Source organism: Myripristis murdjan, chromosome 3, assembly GCF_902150065.1.
Source record: "Myripristis murdjan chromosome 3, fMyrMur1.1, whole genome shotgun sequence".
Taxonomy (NCBI): domain Eukaryota; kingdom Metazoa; phylum Chordata; class Actinopteri; order Holocentriformes; family Holocentridae; genus Myripristis; species Myripristis murdjan.
In genome coordinates this window covers 30678677-30695893 of record NC_043982.1, presented here as the reverse complement: position 1 = coordinate 30695893, position 17217 = coordinate 30678677, and positions in this window count along the sequence as shown.

Genomic DNA, 17217 nt, shown 5'->3' with positions numbered 1-17217 from the left:
CCCATCTCTGCAGTCATGACAGAACATTACACAAAGACGCAAACTGGGACACGTAAATGGATTCACATGTAGGCAGTGCAACACACCATACATGCTCTTGTGTTGTGCAGCGAGTAATCCCAGTGCTCGCCCACACACACACACACACACACACACACACACATACACACCAGTGGCCCCCTCAACTCTGTGTGGGAACAACAGGCATACAGTGTAATGATGTCACATGAAGCACATAGCTCATCAGTAACACACACACACACACACACACACACTCTGCATCCTGCCCTGCTACACCAACAGATGATCAGCCTGACCTATCTGCTTACTGATCACATTTGGTTGTATGTGTGTGTGTGTGTGTGTATGCAGTGTTGGTTTGTGTTTGTCAGACTGTTATGTCTTGCACAGTTTCTGATTTTCTGTAATAAATAAAATTGGCATGGTATTATCGCATAATAAAGTACTACTTCTATCTCAGTAACTACTACTGCTATTACTGTAATAGCCTACTACTTTATTTATATATCATTTTAAATACATAGTTACAAAGTGTTTCACATGTAGTGAAAATTTAAAAAACGAACAATGACAGAAAACAGAAAGAACAGTGACGTAAAATTTTCCTGAAAATCCCTGAAAGTTTGAACATGATGTCTTGAAAGTTGTTTATTTATTTATTTATTTATTTTAGGAATTGAGGGCCTTGAAAGTGCTTGATTATATATTAATTCAGCACATCAATTCATCAGTATGCCTCTGCTCTCTCTGTCCCAGCATCAACACCTCACATCCTGAGGAAAATCCTTTGATGGAGATTTTTGTTGACATAGTAACAGTTTTCAAGGTAACGTCATGGTTTAAAAAGGCATCTGTGATGCCTAATTTTGACCAGTATTATGTCTTATTTAAAATTTAAAATTTCTCACTTAAAATATGCCAGTTTTTCCTCAAATACAAAGTCCACCAAACAAAATTCCTTGATGTTAAAAAATAACTAAAGAGCAGACAAAGCAATAGGGATAAAATGAAAAAAGCCAGGGATTATAGAAAAGGCTTATGATGAACGTAAATCAATGTCCAGCATCAGTTACAGCTTACTGTACTTATTGTAAGGATTCAATAATCTTGGCGTTGGTGATGCAACTGAGGTAATCCTGTCCTGTCGCTGCCTGATCCTGTGATATGAAAGGTTTGATGAATGCGACGCTTCTGGTGCCTGGTCTGCAGTGTTGGGTTGCCTGAATTATGTCATTGCTGTTGTACACTATATTACCAAAAGTATTCGCTCACCCATTCAAATGATCAGAATCAGGTGTCCTAATCACTTGGCCTGGCCACAGGTGTATAAAATCAAGCACTCAGGCATGCAGACTGTGAAACAAGACATTTGTGAAAGAATGGGCCGCTCTCAGGAGCTCAGTGAATTCCAGCGTGGAACTGTCATAGGATGCCACCTGTGCAACAAATCCAGTCGTGAAATTTCCTCGCTCCTAAATATTCCACAGTCAACTGTCAGCTCTATTATAACAAAGTGGAAGCGTTTGGGAACAACAGCAACTCAGCCACGAAGTGGTAGGCCACGTAAAGTGACGGAGAGGGGTCAGCGGATGCTGAAGCGCATAGTGCAAAGAGGTCGCCGACTTTCTGCACAGTCAATTGCTACAGAGCTACAAACTTCATGTGACCTTCAGATTAGCCCAAGTACAGTACGCAGAGAGCTTCATGGAATGGGTTTCCATGGCCGAGCAGCTGCAGCCAAGCCACACATCACCAAGTGCAATGCAAAGCGTCGGATGCAATGGTGTAAAGCACGCCGCCACTGGCCTCTAGAGCAGTGGAGACGCGTTCTCTGGAGTGATGAATCACGCTTTTCCATCTGGCAATCTGATGGAGTCTGGGTTTGGAGGTTGCCAGGAGAACGGTACATTTCAGACTGCATTGTGCCGACTGTGAAATTTGGTGGAGGAGGAATTATGGTGTGGGGTTGTTTTTCAGGAGCTGGGCTTGGCCCCTTAGTTCCAGTGAAAGGAACTTTGAATGCTTCAGGATACCAAAACATTTTGGACAATTCCATGCTCCCAACCTTGTGGGAACAGTTTGGAGCGGGCCCCTTCCTCTTCCAACATGACTGTGCACCACTGCACAAAGCAAGGTCCATAAAGACATGGATGACAGAGTCTGGTGTGGATGAACTTGACTGGTCTGCACAGAGTCCTGACCTGAACCCGATAGAACACCTTTGGGATGAATTAGAGCGGAGACTGAGAGCCAGGCCTTCTCGACCAACATCAGTGTGTGACCTCACCAATGCGCTTTTGGAAGAATGGTCAAAAATTCCTATAAACACTCTCCTCAACCTTGTGGACAGTCTTCCCAGAAGAGTTGAAGCTGTAATAGCTGCAAAAGGTGGACCGACATCATATTGAACTCTATGGGTTAGGAATGGGATGGCACTTCAGTTCATAGTATGAGTAAAGGCAGGTGAGCGAATACTTTTGGTAATATAGTGTATGTTGTGTCACCGCGACCTGTCCCACAGTGCACATCACAGCCACTAGAGAGCGCTAGAGGAGAGCAAAGCAATGCACTGGACTGCAACAGAGACTGGTTTCACAAAAAACAAAACAAAACAAACCAAAACAAAAAGCAACTTGGGAGCTATTGGGAAAAAAATGTTTGTGTACAATTTTTAAGAGAAAAAAAAAGGACAGATAACAAGCACATTTTCATTAAAACAGATAAGTTTAGCTTTCTTGTTATTTTGCTTCCTATCATACCTCCATCATCCTAAACCTTTTGTTCCAATTGTTCTCTTAAAGGAAGGACCATTGGTTGCAGCCCCCCTTTCTCTGTTTGCAAGTATGTAACTAACACAATTTTGTAAGAGATTAGACTAATCTGAAGAAAATATTTCACTTACGAGCCTTTTTAAGACTTCTCAACATTTTAATGCCATATCTCCGGCATTAGAATGAATCTTGAACGATCAGAGAGCATTCCAATCACAAATGTCCACAAAAAGATGCTCCAGGAATGGATTAAAGTCTAATTGCTTGGAATACCTCGGCTGGTGGTTTGAAATGCATCATGGCCACAAATCTAAATGGTAATGGCATAAATGGAAATGTTTCTCCAGGTGTCATCTGTAATATGTGAAGTTTGACCTGCACAGAGGTTATACATCATCAACCTGAGATCAGAAACCTCAAACCTCAATTGGAAGTGGATGAGCTTCTTAGTTGGAGTGCAAATGAAACCAGATCTATGCGGTCACTGGTGGCTGGGTAGAAGCAGGAATGCACATATTGTGAGGGACGTGTAGGGGACAGCAATCAGTTTTCTATCTGGCACCCAAGGCCTATTTGTGATAGCAAATGTAAATATATTGTGGTTAAATCACCATGGGATAGAAGCTGGTTACATCTGGAATGAAATGCCAATGTCAGTGTGGTGTTTCTGATTGCAACAGGTGATCTGATCGATTTGGAGAAACATGCACAAAATCTCTGGCACAGCATTGGGGCTGGTGGTTGACACAAATAGTAATAATTTCACATTTGAGATGAGTAAGCTAGCTAATGAGAGCAGAAACATCAGACAAACATCCAGTCAAAAGGCAATGTATCATCAAATTAAAAAGGGCTGTAACAAAAACAAAATGCAGATGAGGGGTTTAGCTTGCAAAACAGAAGGCAATCTGGAAATACAGTGTTGAAAGCACTGAAAGCAAAAGCAAATTTCAGCATCTGAGTCATGTTTATTGATCAGTAACCCTATCTACCTGCTGCAGATATGTTACGGTGATTTTGTGCCGTGTAAATCTTACTTATTGCACCATTACAACCGCTAGAACTTTGGCATGGAAAACATCTTTATCATGACATAAAATTGCATTGAAGAACAGTATTCTTTATCAAAGTGCTTAGAGTGTTTGTAATGTAAATCCTTTGCTGACACATTTTATGTAATAATTTGTGCAGTGGTGGTGATGTAACACTAACTTGGGGTTAAGTAGAATAGGTAAGCTCATAAGCGATTATTAGAGACCTGCTTACTGGCATTCCTGTTCTACTAAGGCCCTGAGAGAGCTGTGGATATTAAGCCCAGTTGGTGCAAAACTAGTTTTACCTGGGTTCACCCATTCATTTCTAACTGAGGTTATTGGTGACTTTAATTTGCATGTGAACTGGCCGCCAAAATTCACTGTTAAATTGCAGCTGGTTTGTGACAAAAACATATAACATACTGTGTGTTATTCAGACTTCAGGCTTCAGGTTATGAGATACATTTTGAATCCATTTTCTGTGCACAAAAGTGTTTTGAAATAATGTTGATGCACAAGAAAATGTGCAATAATCCAGTGTGTCTGCGAGGTGGAGAGATCCAGAAGTATGATCTATGTGTGCAGACCTGTGGGAATGAACTATGAGCGATGATCGTGGTCTAAACAGGGACACAACAAAACAAATTAAAAGTTAAATCTACCACTTGCTCATGGACTGAGGCATTTGGTCTGGTGCTCATCTTCAGGTGACACCTAAGCTGTCTTTCCAGGAATCTGAACTATGACCCTGATGTTTTAAAAAGGAAAATTGTTGCTTTTTAGTTGATATAGCTAAATATAAATATAGCGTGTCAGAGAAATGATCTTTTTTAATCTTCTCATTCATAATCTTTTCCATTAGTAAGCTTTGTAATAACAAAGTAGAAATAATAAAGTTGTTGCTGGTGTGTTCGTTCCCAGTGTCCTAAAGTGGACTTTGCCTTGTAAAAAGTGCCAGCTTTCCCAAATACACAGTGCCAGTGTCCTCATGAGCCAGTAAGTGGGTCGCAAATAACTCACACACTGCCCATAACCCACAACAGTGTGTGCAGGCCTGCTGTTCGGCACTAAGCAGCTGCAGTAGATTAGCTGCAAACACTCACAGTGCTCAGACTACTGTTAATCGTTGCTTTTTGAAAGTATTAAGTGTGTGGACAACCTCTTTGGTTTATTTACACCATTTGACCATATTTCCAATGAGAAGACGTCTGGCCATGACAAGTCTTGGTGAAGTAACCCCAGGTCCGACACAGTGTGTAGATATTGGTGTTTTCCAGCTGTTGGGGCTGGTGTGATGGCTCAGCATGATAGGGCTTTAGGTTTGTAGATGTAGTATTCTGCTGTTATTGGACAAAATCGTGGCATTTCCTGTATGATTTTGTTCATTTTAAATTGATCACCATGCATTTTCAGTTTGTCCCATGAGTTGTGACAGAGAAAGATGAAACCAACAGCCCGATCCATCTATATTGCCTCTTTGTACAAAACACTGTTCTACTGTCATTGTTTTTTTCAAAACAACTGAACCTACTGAAGATCTGCCAGAACACATCTGTGTGTGCATGCTTATGTGTGTGTGGGTTTGTGTGTGTGCGTGTGTGTGTGTGTGTGTGTGTGTGTGTGTGTGTACATTCACAGGTGCATTCACACCCCTAACGTGTTAGTTTTCCAATCAGAACAGAGAGGTTTGAGTCCTCCTGAAACTAAATGGTAAATGGATTGCATTTCTATACAGCTCTACAGTGTTTGCCTCACATTCACACACACATTCACACACTGATTACAAGGTGCCAAGCTGCCAAACAGGAGCAGTTAGGGGTTTAGCGTCTTGCTCAAGGACGCTTCGACATGCTCTCTGGAGAAGCTTGCCAAAGTGTCAAATCACGAGCCTTCTGATTACCGGATGACTGTTCTACCTCTTGAGCCATGCCGCAACCCGCTTCTTTTTCATAAGAATACGATTTGATGATAGTCATCAAAATCATCATCATCATCTTTATTTGAATAGCACTTTTACAAAAGAAAAATAAACCAAAACCAAAGACTTCATCTTTGTAATCTCTTTTCAAAACACACTTTCGCTGCAAAGCATTTTTAGAATCTTTACCTTTTCTTTATTTTCCTGAGACTACAGATCTGATGCTGCACAGCTTAGAGAGGTGGGATATTTTACTGTTCCTCAGTGAACTGGTTGACCCAGGCAACATCACACAGTCAGGCTTATGGGACCTCTGCTGCCACAGAGGTCGGGTACATGGGTGTGAAGATGAGAAACAAGTGTGAATGGCAAACCGAGCTGCTGTTTTGAGTTAACAGTCTCTTCCTGCAGCCGCTGAGTATGAGTCTGGTGAACCTCACAATGCACAGCTCCTCTTACTGTTGCTTTGCATGGCTTACCTTTGACCCTGAGAACAACAGGCGTGTTTGTGTCGACTTAACAGTTGGTTGATGCCTCAGGGCAAGGTGACAGCCTGTTGTCACATCCCACCCCTGTGAGCCAGCTGGTGACTCGGTATTCATAATCTACAGTGCGCTAGTTTGGATTACTGTTTCAAAGAGTTTCTCTATTTTTTTGTAGGAATGTTGCAATTTGAAATACTTTCATGAAGAATCAGTGCCATGATGTGAGAGGTTTCTGTGTTTCTTGTCTGGTAATTGGTAAAATTGGGGGGATTTAAATTCTTTCCCTCACAGTTTTTGGGATTTCTACCTTCATTTGACAGTCCACTTTTGAAAGAGACAGAAGTAATAGAGAGAAAGTGAAAGTGTTGTTAGCATGCGATTTGGGTCCCAGGCTGGATTTGAAACTAGGACATTGCAAATACATGGGATGCACCTTAACCTCCTGAGCCAGAAGGACGCCCTGACCTATTCCTTATGTTTATTTCAGTGGAAGGTTTTAAAGGATAAAGCTTAGTGTTGAGAGGTTACAACCTTCCCAGATCTGTACCACTGTGGACACTGAAAATATGAACACACATCTGAACAAACAGGTCGAAGGTCAGTCTCACTCAAACAGCCGGCACAGACATGGAGCTGGTAACCTCAGAAAACAATCTTAAGTTAATTGCTTGCACCGTATTTTCATATGTGTTACTTTGATAAACAGTATAGAGGTGATGCATCACAGAATGACCACACAGAATGATAACTGACACTCCAATCCAGCGTGACTGGAATCAACAGGAAAGGGATTTTTTACTTGACACAGCAGCATGACAAGAGACTCCCCTGGTGCCAAAGTCACTGCAGGATTTATACAACTTTTTGAAAAGGAACTGACTTCTAAAATGCACTGTGGCAAAAAATAGAAACCATAACTTATTGATGGTTTCTATTTCAAACACGTATTAATATAACTGTATTAAATTCACATGTGCTGAGCTCCTGCAACGATCTCAATATCATGCAAATGAGCTTCTGGCCCACATTACCAATGTTGATACACCATGCCAAGGAAACTGAAAAGGACAGAAAACCCCCCACCATTTAACAAGTGTTTGGCGAAGAAAAATAACTTAAATTCAGTGGCAAACAGGTCCAAGGTGACTCGAGTGAGGATTCTGTCCCATGCTGTCTTCATCTGCTTCTATCTGTCTTTATCTGTGTTTATTTGTCTTTATTTGCCTCCTTATCTGCATTTATTTTGCTTTTAACTGTCAGGTTGCCACACTCTACATGCCACCTTGACAAAGACCACTTAACTGTGATTGCATAGGGCAGTGCCATTACATCCCTGAGCTAGCCACACACACACACACACACACACACACACACACACACACACACACACACATGCATGCAGAGAGAGTCACTCAGCCCGTCCCTCAGTAATTAGGCTTAGCCAGTTAATCCAATATATCACAATGCACTCCTGGGTCTCATGAATATTTAAACAGTTCCTATAAGACTTAGAGGTCCTCCTATCAAAAGATATGATGACCTTGAACTTTTTAAAAACAGGACTCTGGAGGCTATAGCAGCAATCATTCACTTCCATTATGCCACTTTCATTATTACTGTGAGACTAACTTGCTGGCCAATTCATTTTACATGTCATCTGTAGCTGACCATGTCTATATGGGGCTATACATATCCACTACTGTTATTGTGTCTGTGCTATTAATTAATTTACATCACCATGTCAGTCAGTCGGTCCATCAGTCAGCAGTTACATCCAGAGGGACGTATCTCCACATCTATTTAGTGGATCACTATGAAGTTTGGTGACAACATTCATGTTGCCCAGAGCAAGAATCCTGTCTATTTTGGTCAACCTTTGACCTTCCCTCTAGCGCCACCAACAGGCCTAGCAGGGCATCTGAGTTAGAAATAATGTGCTTGTTTTTCTATAGGCCAATTGCAGGTTTACAAAGCCACCACAGGCTCATTTAGGAACAGACTGCTCTCCAAAACCTGTGTTACACTTGTAGGGGACGACAAACATGTACACAAATTATTCAACTGGCACCGGACCCTATGTTTTTATTGTTCTGCAACAGAGCAATGAAAATTTAAATCTCACAGTTTGGGACATATAATGTCTGTGTATCTGATATGTAAAAATGAAAACCTGCTATATTTTATTTGAAACAGCTTATATCTCTATGTTTAATCTCTCTAATTTCTTTTTAAGCAATACATAACAAACACATTTGACTAAAATTAGACTTTGGTAATCATTCAGATCAAGGATTTCTGCTACTATATGACTTTATTCCACATGCTTTTTCATCTGGATATCATACTTGGCAAACAAAAGATAAACAACCTGCAGAGGCTGCAGTTTTGCAAGATGGAGAACTATTTGCTTTTGGGTGGGTTGATTTTTAGCTTTTTCTTTTTTTTTCAAGAGTTTCTTTTATCACTGCGTCAGAAAAAAAGTAGATTACCCCTGGAGATCTGTGGGTGGTGGTGGGTGCTTTTGAAATCTTGGTTTTTGATGCATACTTTTTTCAGTAATCATCACACATACAATCTTTCTTTTCATTCAGTCTAAATATTTTCCACAGCCACCACTGACAGTAAATTAAACTTCCTACATAAATTCAGTACTTTGTGGTTCCCTGGTTTTGTGACTACATATCTTTATTGTCACAGTTTAAAATGCAGCAGCTCTTTCTGTTTGCTTCCACACACCTACAGCCTTCCCATCAAAGTTTGCCATCTTTGCGGCGGACGTCTTTGAATGTGTTTTTATTCAGAGGCTGGGCGCCCATGGAAATGAGCTCTATCTGCCTGAGGGGAGCTAAGGTATTACTGTTCCTTTGTTCTCCAGCACTACCCTCAGACACTGAGACACATTACTTCCAGTTGGCAGATAAACCTGAGTCACCTAACCATGTGTCCCAGTTCTCTCAACGCAGTTCTGTGCGGATCGCTTAGATTTTAAAACACAGGATTAGTCTAACCTACGCGTACCCTGTACTTCTCTGTCTGATTTGATCTTAATTACTTTTAGTTTTTTTTTTTTTTTTTAAGCTATATTATTGCCACTGTATGATGTACTTGTTTCATGCGTTGCTAAATGTAGCCCAGAAAGTACAATTTGACAGGTGTTACAGTAATATTATTAGTAGTGTTAGTATTATCATCATTGCTTCTCTGGACAAACAGTAACAGTCAATGGGGCAGATGATTTTCAGATGAGAGAATATCACTGAGTGTTTTACCCATTTTTTTAAAATGAGGATGACATTGCTCACGTTCACTCGCTATTAAGATATTAGTGTGATAACAAGAAACTTTCTAGCAACAAATCTTAAATCTTACTGGCTTTTTCCAAGTGAATCCATCATTGTTTTGCCAGACCCAAAAGTGAACTTCTGGCTGTTCACATGTGCTCCTGAAGGAATAAATAGATACGAACCATTTACTATCTTGCCCTCATTTGATTATTGGGGTTGAGTTGGGAAAGAAGATTGGCTCCTTGAGATTCTCTCAACAGCATGGCCTCTTGTTCATCCATTTGTACTGATGATACTTCTCCGTGATCGTTCTTCCCTTTCTTTCTATATTGTACCCAGAAATCAGGACAAAATGAACATCTGCGTTGTTTTTCTCCGAGCACTTGTGCTTTTTCGCCAGTTCCTCTTAAAGCTGGCAGATGCTTAATTCCAACAGTCCCACCCCGAGGTTTGAGACGACGTGTTACAAGCTAATTGCTGCTGACTTCATTTTAATGATATTCATGCCAGAGGAGCAGCTGAAACACATACACCTTTATTTTGAGCTCAAAAGTAACAGCAAAGAGAAACTTGTCAGTGGTTGCTCTATGCTGTGTTGAGAGAGAGACAAGGGGGGAAAAAAAATCAACTGGCTATAAATCCACAACATTTGCTCCTTGAAGACTCAGTCCTATGAGGTTGAAAGAATATTAAGTGCATTTTAATGTAGATGCCCCACTGGGCCTGCTGGTAGTGCTAGAGGAAAGGTCATATGGTCACCAAAACTGCCAGATTTCATCCTCTAGGCAACATGAATGTTGTCCTCAAATTTCACAGTGATAGATTTGGAGATATTCCACTGCAATATTGACAATTTGACCTGCTGATGGCACTAGAGGAAAAGTCATAGGGTCACCACAAGGGACAGATTTCATCCTCTGGGCAACATGAATGTTGTCAACACAATTCATGGCGATCGACCAAATAGATTTGGAGATATGAGCCTCTGGTCCTAATGGCTGACTGACCGTCAGACAAACCAACACAGTGACGTAAAGGCTCCTGCTTTCAGGGGCAAAAAGTGAAATGGGACATCCAATGTGCATTTATAATCCAAGGTCATCCATAGGTTCAAACAAGGATGTCCACTCATCAGAATAAAAGCGTCTGTCTCCAGAGAAATGATGTGCATTTAAATGCAAACAGATGTGATTCAGCTTTGCTGCCATCCTGTCTCTTACTGCTTTCCTCCATTGTTGTTGTTTACTTCCCTGTATTTGTAGACCTATGTTTAGCTGTGAAAAAATAATGCTTTTAGTATAAGTAAGGGGTATATGTATGTGGATCTGCTGTATCTTTTCTTCCAGCTGGAAAAACACATTTTCAAAAGCCCTAATTATCTCTGTAGGTGTATTATTGATAAAATCCATCTATCTATATACAAGTTTGATGGATTAAAACTGTAAAATGCAATTAAAAAAAAAAAAAAAAGTCCAGACAACTCTTTCTAGTGATGATACTCCCACCCAAGGCTCTGAAAATGTAAAGACTAATGCCGGTCACAGATTGCAGGAGATTTAAAATCCTACCCGATTTTTAAATCAGGTTGCATCACCCACATAAGACGAATCTTCACAGATCTTCTTCTCTCCAATATCAAACATGCACACACTACAAGACTTGAAAATTATGGCGTATCACACACTGAGTTTTTGAGTGTATTAAATAGTGCAGTGATCCCCTGCAGCAGAAATGATAACTCTCCCCATTAAGAGACAGGCTGTGCGTATTTGCACACGAGGCACAGCGATGTAACTGGATGATTAATGTGTGCATACAGATGCTGTCGGATGTCGTCAGAGCCGATCTGCACATCACTACTTTAAAGACATGTTATATAGGGCAGTTCTGCTCTGGCCACATGTAGACAAGCCTTTCCTCTATCTCTCTGTCAAAAACACCAGTACAACAGCTTGTTGTTGGCTGGTGTGGTCCCGCTTGGACAGTAGCGTCGTGACATAATTAGCCTGATTAAAATATCAAACATGTTCGAAAATTATAGGAATGGCCCCGATGAGTCTTTGAGCTGTTGGGGGTGTAAGATTGGATCTGTAAACCCCTCACATTACCAAATAATCTAGGCCGAACATTGGGATCGATTTAGGTCCCAGACCAGATTTCTCCTCCGATTGTCGGGAGATGTGAATCAGGGTTAAATTGGCCCAAAGCGCCTGTAGTCTGAGCCCAGCTTAACAGGCCTGTTACAGCCATTTTGACATGAATAGCGAGGCATGAAAAGGAGAAGAGGAACACACACCTGTGAAGTTCTGGCTTACTGGGTAGGCATCAGAAAGGGGAGAGGGTCTGACTTGAGCTTCTTAATCTTGTTGTATTTCTATGTACATTATGTAGACCTACTTTTTTCTATGTTGTTTTACCTTTCTAGTGTATCTAGTTCTAGGCCCAGGTTGATTTCTAACTGTGCCAATGAGTTGATGAGTTTTTTATGAATCCTTAAGGGCAGGCAAGGAAACTGACAAACTGGTAAGACAGGCAGCCGAACTGACGGGTGTCAAGGCTTTGAGCATGGCACAGCGCTCTGGCAGGGTCCAGCTGTCGGTGCAGGGCTCTGGTAGTGAAGTGGTGATGGCTTGATCTCAGTCAGGTGTGCTGATTCCAGATGGTGAGCAGGTGTGCAGGGAGAGAGAGGAGCAAGGGCAGGCAGGACGGAGAGAGGGTGGGTCTGTCTCAATCGAAGGGCTAGATGACTACTAGGTTGCAGTCTGCGGTGCCTACGTAGGAGGCGTCCGGCATAGGTGCCGATACCAGGTTTACCGGAACTAAAAGTTTAGTGAATCGGGACGGTGTAGCCTGCGGAGGATTCCTACGTCATTATTATCGAGGTTTCCCGAAGCGCATTCGAGTGAAGCAGCGTAAAATGCCGAAGTAGGTTTCAGAGGTGTGTCAGTGAACACCTGTGCATGAAACAAAACGATAAGCAACTTCAACGCTCTCAAGATGGACAACATTGATTCTGTAGCTTTATGTATTTTATTTTATTTTGTCTTTGTGAAGATGCAGAAAATTAAGATTGTTACCGCCTCACAAATTGCAACAGACTATCCCAATTAAAGTAATTGTACACATGGCTACATTGTAACGTACCTAATGCGCTGACGGTTGCTATGGAAACATGCAAAATGCCTGTCTAACTCATCTAACTAAAACTTGCATTTACAGGCGTTGTTTGGATACAGTTAACAGCTAAACCGAATCTATGGTGGTAATTATAGGCATGAAAACTTATCAAAACGTCATGATATAAACATTAAGCAATGGTGGCTGATCCAGAAATTCAACTGGACCGAAAGGTACCCTGGGAAGTAGGCTGTAATGTCGGCCGCGAAGCATCATGGAGGTGTATCCTTCAAATTAGTCAAAAACAGGCTGGATCTGTCGGCTGCATTTGCAGGACCCCACACGGGAAAATTGAATTGGGACAGCACTTGTCGCACCGCTATGACGTAAGCAGCCTACAAATACGACATAGGTAGCGTACAACCTTTGAATTGGGACTGGCCCTGCGTTCCAATATTCATACTACCATACTATTTAGTAGGAGAAAAAAAGATTTAGTATGTCCCATAGTATGTCAGATGCAGTATGCCAAGAGTACCAGGATGTTCTGCTACATCCGGTCAGATTTCGCAGAATGGATTTCAGCATGCTGCTCTGGCCATTCTGACCCACAATCCTATGCGCAGCGGACGTTACGTTGCACTGACTGAGTTGCGTGTACAGGCCACGCCCACATACAGACGACAACAAAACGCACATATCGCACAAAACTCGTTCAGTGACAGCAGAAGCGACAGGAAGACAGAAGATAAGAAATATGACAGACGACAGCGCAGTATGAAACAGCAGTGGCATTTTGACAACAACATTCAAATTTGCCGCTACGGACGGCGGCGGAGGTGAGCAAGAGAGGCGGAGCTCAGGGACAATGTATGTAGTGTGTCCCAAAAGTATGCACATGCATGCATATTTCATACTAAACTACATACTTTGTAAGCGCAGCTGCAGTACATACTAAAAGTAAAAAGTATAAGTATGCGATTTGGAACGCAGGGAGAGCCTTTGACTGCAAGGCTGAAAACAACAAGTTAATGTCATCAGTAACACCTGTGTTTAACCTGCGATTCATGTCAAAATGGCTGCACTGAAGAGGGTCTACTGTCTGCCGTCAAATCACCTTAAAATATGGCAGCTCAAAGTGGCGCATTATAGTCTCTTGATAATTAAGTATCACCATTGGAATAACTAGATAAAGTGTGTTTAATGTATGTTTCAGACAAACAATAAAGTTGCTGATAATGTTTAATTCTTATTTTTTGTGTGTGTGTAAGGAGTCATTCCCTGTCATGTAGAGGTACACCACCAACGTTTGACTCACCACATCCTGTTACTGGCTGGGAGTCAGCCTGCCAGATCAGCCCAGTCTCCAGAAAAAATGTTTGTATTTTACATTGAAATGCCACATTTTTGTGAAAAACATTGCATTAGGAGGTAGCTTGGATGGTAATATGGCACAATTAATAGGACTTTGCTTCTGCAGACTGGGGTTTGAGTCGTGTCGAGCAAGGGCTGTGTTTATTTTTAGCTTGTTTTGGTTCTAGCATGTTTTTAACTAATCATAATTAGCAAATGTTAGCTAATGTTTCGTAATGTTAACGATGACTATTAACCTTTTCCTAACCTTAACCATGGCCTTTTCATAACCTTAACCAAGTAGCTGGTGGCTAAGTCTAAGTCTAAAAGTTGATATGCAACATATTTTTGGTTCAGAAATGTTGACATTTCAATGTATTTGTTGGTTTGCAGAAACTTAAAATAGCATTTTATTCTGGCGACTGTTTTGGCCAGTTGCCTGGCTATTAGACCAGGTGCAAATCGCAGATATTTACTTCTGATTCAAGTTTTAGACGGATGCATAGCCTATTTGGAGCTGTGATGTCTGCCAATTAACAGATCTGTCTTCCCTCTGCTGTATTTGCTGCCAGCACCAACTGGTAAGTAATAAGCAGCATGGTTTCAGAGCACAGAGATTTGCCCTCAGCAGTGCTGAGTTAGTGGCTGATTGTGTTTGTAAAGTAAATGAACAGGGAAGAAGGAAATGTGCAACAGCCTTATGCAACAGAGGAAAAATAGTTTAATCAGGAAATAATACCAATTTCTTGCCAGTTGAGTTATGTACTAATCAGGACAGTTTATGCTTATCTGCCCAATATAACTAAGTTTGTATGGTGTACTTTGATAAGAATAGACTTTCCATCCTTTCACATTTTCAATTTAATTCCGAGTTTTATTCTCAGTTGCATTTATTATAGCCTCATACTCACATCAATGCCTTGGTTCAGAAACACTGAACATAAAGTGAATTTGTCAGAAATAGCGGGGAACTTTAAAATAGAATGCGATCAGTTAACAAGTGATATGCCAGGTGAACCTGAATCAAACTATCATGTATTTCTTACCAAGATGTACGCTGACTCTTCATACCAGATGTTGTGCAGTCATTTCTGGAAGATTCTTCTTTTTAATGGAATTTTTGTGAATAAAAAATGAAAAGTTATGAAAGAAATTCTGTCACTGTGACTGTGGAGTGTGGAGATAGTGGCTTTCACAGGCAGTGATTGAGCAGACTATGTGGGTAGCGCCTTGTAGATGAGGGAAAGGCTGACTATATATAGATGGAGAATCAATCTGGCTTGATCTTTTTTTACAGCCAGTCAGAGTAATACAGAACAGACAGAAGATAGATACGCAGTAGGAAAAGTACCGCTACCATTGTAACACCTCTCCAGATGACACTTTCTCTTGTTTCCTTTCTAGTGTGCTTTTGCCTTGACAAGACCATAAATCAAACAAACCATCCTGAGCCCAAAAGCAATCTTAATTCCCACAGCCAGTTAATGAAACTGAGAAAGGAATCTGAAAAAGTACGGATTCTTGCCGGGACAATACAAAAGAGTTCGATGTTGTGTAGGGAAATGTCTTTAAAGTGTGATCAACAACAATAACAAAAAAAAAAAAAAAAAAAAAAGACTATGGTACAGATACCTGCAGATGTCAAGAACGTGTCTCTGCCTCAAGAATAAAAGAACACAAGTCAAAAAAAAAGGCACGAACTAAAAAGATGGACAGAAGACAGAAATTAACAAAGGAAATAAAATAGAGTTGTGCACCAACAGCACTAATGAATTACTAACTGAATTCACTTTAGCTCTCATTTCATATTCCCCTTCCTCTCAAACACCATCTGTTTTTAAACTTTATATCACCCTTTTGTTCACTGAAATTATTAACAATATGTCTAAACAACAAATAATTACACCTAACGCAATAACAGAACACCAGCTGCCCGAGTAGCCTGCATCTGTTGTTTACAGTGTGGTGTAAATCAAAGTTGTTCAATACACCAGTCGTGGGTCACACCCCTCAAATGCTGAGGAACAATTTATTGTTCATTCCAACAGGTGTGCCCACAAATCAGGTCTTATCCACATGTTCAGCATGCTCCTCTGTACTTCTTGCATTCCCTCCGGACTGTTGGAGATCCATAAAGCCTCTGTTTGTTTTTTTCTTTTTCTTTTTTTTCTTTTCATGAGGGCGCAGGTCAGTTTGGGGTTCACAGGTCAGGGCTAGTCTGTCCTCTGAGGGCCTTTCAGTTCACATGGTAGTTATACATTCAGTAGTGGCAATCAATGTAGGCTAGTAGTTGTAATTTTAATAGTAGTGGTAGTATAGCAGCAGCAGTAGTGGTTTAAGTAATTGGAGTAGTTTTAAAGGATGATGTAGTAGTTTTAATAGCAGGGGCAGAGAAAGTTGTAGAGGTAGCATTATCAGTTGTGGTATTTGAAACCAGGGGCGCTGTATATTGGGGGGAAAGTTAGGACAATCCAAGGGCCCTTGCCTGACAGGGGCCCCAAAAAATAGGCAAAAATTATTAAACCATCATCAAGTAAATTTTTTTTTTTTTTTTTTTTTTTTTTTTTTTTTCATGGGGCCCAAAAATGCCTGATGGCACCCCTGCTTGAAACAGATCAGTAGTAGCAACAGTAGCTGGTTTGAGTGCCCAGGACTATACACAGAGCCTAGTTGAAGTATAGTTGTAATAATATTAGTGTCATAAATCAATCCTGTCACTCACCATTCATTGTATTTTACAAAACTCAGCAGATAAATTAGGTGCATCAGCATAACTCACGCCAGAGCAGAATGCAGGGATAATGGTAATGAAATGAAATTCATTAATTGTCAGTGAGAAAGCTGAGATTAATTGAATCCTACTAATTAGAATGAAAATAGGTATAAGATTATGTTAAGTAAGAGTACTTATTCCCTCAGCATTTAATTTTCTATTCACACTTTCATGGGAGAAAGAGTGTTGCAAAGAAAAAAGGAAGGGAATGGTTTCTTAAAGTCGAAATGTCTGTCATTGTAATCTCGGCGACACCTACAGTGAGAGCTTAGTCCCTCAATGTTCCCAGAGCTTGAATGAATGAATGAATGAATGAATGAATGAATGAATGATTCGTTTTGTTTCTTTGGTTGGTTGTGTGTCTTACTGATCACTGGCTGTCATAGCTCATCCAGCCTTTTTATTTACGTCGACATGCCCGCAGTTGGTGTTGTATAGAATAAGTGCACAGGAGAGTTTCC